This window comes from Ornithodoros turicata, chromosome 1 (assembly GCF_037126465.1).
Source record: "Ornithodoros turicata isolate Travis chromosome 1, ASM3712646v1, whole genome shotgun sequence".
NCBI lineage: Eukaryota > Metazoa > Arthropoda > Arachnida > Ixodida > Argasidae > Ornithodoros > Ornithodoros turicata.
In genome coordinates, this window is record NC_088201.1 from 109486601 (window position 1) to 109490425 (window position 3825).

General features: G+C 48.2%; 2 non-coding genes across 2 annotated transcripts; one reads left to right on the forward strand and one right to left on the reverse strand.

Annotated features, from left to right (window-relative positions):
• Window positions 1–261: 261 nt before the first annotated feature.
• On the reverse strand, window positions 262–334 carry Trnat-ggu (transfer RNA threonine (anticodon GGU)). The gene has a single exon. It is a non-coding gene; the product is annotated as a tRNA-Thr (tRNA).
• Window positions 335–377: 43 nt separating this feature from the next.
• Window positions 378–450, forward strand: Trnat-ggu (transfer RNA threonine (anticodon GGU)). Its single transcript has one exon. It is a non-coding gene; the product is annotated as a tRNA-Thr (tRNA).
• Window positions 451–3825: the final 3375 nt, after the last annotated feature.

The following is a 3825-nucleotide window of genomic DNA, read 5'->3' on the forward strand; positions in this document are numbered from 1 at the left end:
GAGACTTCATGCCATACCGAATTTCATCTGAAGTTATGTCTCAACAAAGTCCAAGAATTTTCCTCGTGGTAGGCTTTGTAACGGCTGTGGCTTATGCTTCGAACATTCTTTGTTGCATAGAGCTATTACTAGTCCACCTCTCCAACTTCATACCTGTTTCATGGAAAACGTCTTTCGCCAGACGATGTACAGCTGTTGCTTCATCAGTAGTGTCGACCGCAACAACTAAGTCGTCGAAAGATGAAAGTCACTGAAAAGGTTAGCCAGCTGTAGGACTCGAACCCACATCTTCTGGATTACCGGTCCAGGGCTCTACCAACTGAGCTAAGCTAACACGCCTTCTCAGCGACTTCCAGGGTGCGTCGCTGAGAAGGCGTGTTAGCTTAGCTCAATTGGTAGAGCCCTGGACTGGTAATCCAGAAGATGTGGGTTCGAGTCCTACAGCTGGCTAACCTTTTCAGTGACTTTCATCTTTCATCGTTAATTTCTTAGGCAACTTGAGGTCTTGTATGTGATTGTCCCTTCTATGTTGTTCCAGCCTCAGAACATCAGTTCTCTCTTGTTCAACTAAGTCGTCAACATAAAAGCTACTTGAAAGCAACGCTGCTGCCTCAGGACGGACTACGGCTGCGGACTGTAAGTGATGTCGTAAAGTTGCAGCCAACAGGAGCGGGCTGGGTTTTGGACCAAAAGGGACGCGTGTCATTCGTCAAGTCTCTACATGTGGTAACGGTTCGTCAAACTTTGGAGTTGTTGTGCACCAAAGGAAACGTAGAGAATTACGGTCCAATTCGTCCAAGACGATTTGCAGAAAGGCTTTCTCCACGTCTACTGTAAGTGGAACCGCTGAAGAAGCTCAAGCACGTCCGGGTTCAAGTTAGGTCCGCAATGCAGGGCTTCGTTAATGGACACACAACCAGAGGCCTTTGATTAAGCATCAAAAACAATCCGCACCTTGGTGGTCTCACGATCCCTCCGAATGACTGCATGACGCGGCATATAATGTAACGACCCCGAAACTGTTCTAGGGTCACTTACGCGTTCTGCGTGGCCATTTTTTAGATGTTCGCGTATAGTCTGGTCATACTCCTGCATCCGGAAGCAACTTCTTTGTGATATTCCTCAGTCGTTGAGTCACCAGTGCCTTGTTGTCACCCAGCTCAGGGCGCCTCTCCAAATTCCAGGGCAGGTGAACTACATATCTCCCGTCGGCCAGCTTGGCGGTAGCGCAAAATTCTTGAAGAACTGTGTAATCCTCCAAGTGAAGTTCTTCACGGTTCAGGATGCCTAGATGTTAAAGATCCCAAAACGCTTGTAGTTGCGTGTCTTCACCAGCGATTCCTGACTGCACACCAATCTGCATGACTCCAATTTCACTTGTTGGCCTTACTTTGCATTCCTTTAAGTTGTTTGTATCGGTTCCTTGAACGACCTAGCCGAAAAGAGTCGTTGCTGCAACTAATTCCTGTGACAGGCGAACAGTTGCTCCCGTAACAATTTACCAATAATAGTCCGAACCGATAAGGAGAGAGATCTCGCAATCTGGCGTCAAGGGTTCGTCGGCGACGTCGAAACCTATTGTCCTAAGCTTGCTTGGCAAATCGTTTTGCAGCGTCGGAAGTGTGTTTGAGCTTATCTCGTCGTATTCGATTGCTTCGATCGTCGTACTGTGTAGCGAATGCTGACTGTGGCGTAACCTTAACGCAGCGGTATGTATGCAGCTTGGAACGTAGTTCCCGAGGGTGTGAATCTGCAAGGTCTCAGTCCGTAACGTTGTGCATCCAAGCTGAGTCGAAATATCTTTGCGAACAAAGCTGCGTTGACTTCCTCCGTCCCATAATACTCGTACTAACTGTCGCCGTCCGTCCATGCGTTCGATCCACACCTTCGCCGTTTGTAGTAACATATTGGAACTGCCCTGTGCTTTGAAGACGTTAGGAGCGGCAGAGGACACAGTTGCGGTTATGTCCTGAGTAACCACGTGTACAGTCGGATATGATGATGCTCCTGGACAAAGCTGCGTAAGGTGTCTCCTGTCGCACGTACTGCATCGAAGGCGACAGCGTACTCGGCAGTCCTTGGATAGATGCGATCGCTTGCCGCACAAGAAGCAACGCCCTTCGCGGCGCAAGATGACTCTCTCCTCTTCAGAGCTAAAGGGTGCTGTACATGCTTCCAACGAATGCTCTGTTGATTTGAACAGTATGCACACAGCAGACGTAGCGCTTGTTGTTAAAGACGTAGCAGACGTAGCAGACAGCTTGTTGTTAAAGACGTGAGGCGGTCCTTCGACGGTTGATATTGTCACTTTGCAAAGCGCTGTCGGTAGCTCTTCGAACGCGCTCCCGACATTCTAACATCTCCTTCTAAGTCCATTTTTAGTTAGTCCATCTTAGTTCTCTACATCTCCTTTTCTAAGTCCAACAGACGTGACAAATCATCGGTCGTAGAAGTGGCTGCCGAGTCTGCTGTAGAGTCTGTTGCTTTCACCCGCTAATACTCAAACTCGAGTGCCGGCGGCCCTGTGAACTCCGTGGTACTCCCAAGGTCTGCAGGTTTCGAGTCCTAACGGTCACGGCTTCATGCAGCAACCCTAGGCCTGGGACGTCGTCCATAGACTGCACTGGTGCAAGATCAAATAGTGAATCTAAATGTTCATTGACGAGTAATTCACGTTTGCCGAATCCGGTCTTGAGAATATCAACGGCGGTTTCATAGTTTTCGTCCCTAATAGTCAATCCGTCCAGAGCGCGGGCCGCTGGTCCAGCCACGAGAGACATCAAGTATTTCATCTTGTTGGCCTTATGTAAAAACCCCGAGACTAGGGAACACGAAGGGACAGACACAACACGAAGTCTCAAACACAGCTGAAAATTTTACTTCACAAACAAGAAATATATACAAACAGAAGGGAAGGGAACACCAGTTGAGAACAAAATAGGGGGTCATTTCGGGGGAACGAGCAGTCTGTTCAAGGCCGGACCGAGGATTACGGAAGCTTTGCTGACACAGTTCCCACAAGAAGTTATGAAAAGGGTCTCTCTCGAAAGCCTTCTGTGAGGGTCCACTTCGGATGCCTTTACAATTGTTGCCTTTGATTGATGCCTTTACAGGATGCCTATTTTGTTCTCAACTGGTGTTCCCTTCCCTTCTGTTTGTATATATCTCTTGGTTGTGAAGTAAAATTTTCAGCTGTGTTTGAGTCTTCGTGTTGTGTCTGTCCCTTCGTGTTCCCTAGTCTCGGGGTTTTTACAATATGCATCACCTTCACCAGCTCGCTTGCTTCCTAGCCATTTTTTCATTGTTGACCTTGTTTATAGACTTATAGACTTTGGTTATCATCAATACTTGCACGGAATTGGTCCCAAAATCCTCTAAAACGTGAGAACTCACCACTGAAGGAGTCGATCTTGTGCTTCGGTAGGGCGATCCCATCGGGCTGGTTGGCAGAAGGCGGACGATGCATAGGCAAGAGTGGCTGAAGATTACCAGTTTCATTTGTCATCTGTCTCCCGGCATGTTGTGAGGCGTCCAGCACAGATCGAACTTGAACGACGGTGCTTGTGATGGACTATAAGTAACGGTCGCACGCTTCGCATTCATTCTCCAAGAACTCCCCATCGATGATTGCTTGAATGTCACCATCCATCTGCTGTAGGGTTGAAGCCTTCGTTTCTAGAAATTGCAACTTTGCCTTTAGCTGGTCGATAGTTGGAGGTGATAGTGCCAAAAGCGCCTTGAGTTCGTTGATTATTCGCGTGACTATTGAACGGGTGGTAGTCCGTATTCGCTTGAAGCGCTCCAGGTTTTCCATGCCGACGTCGT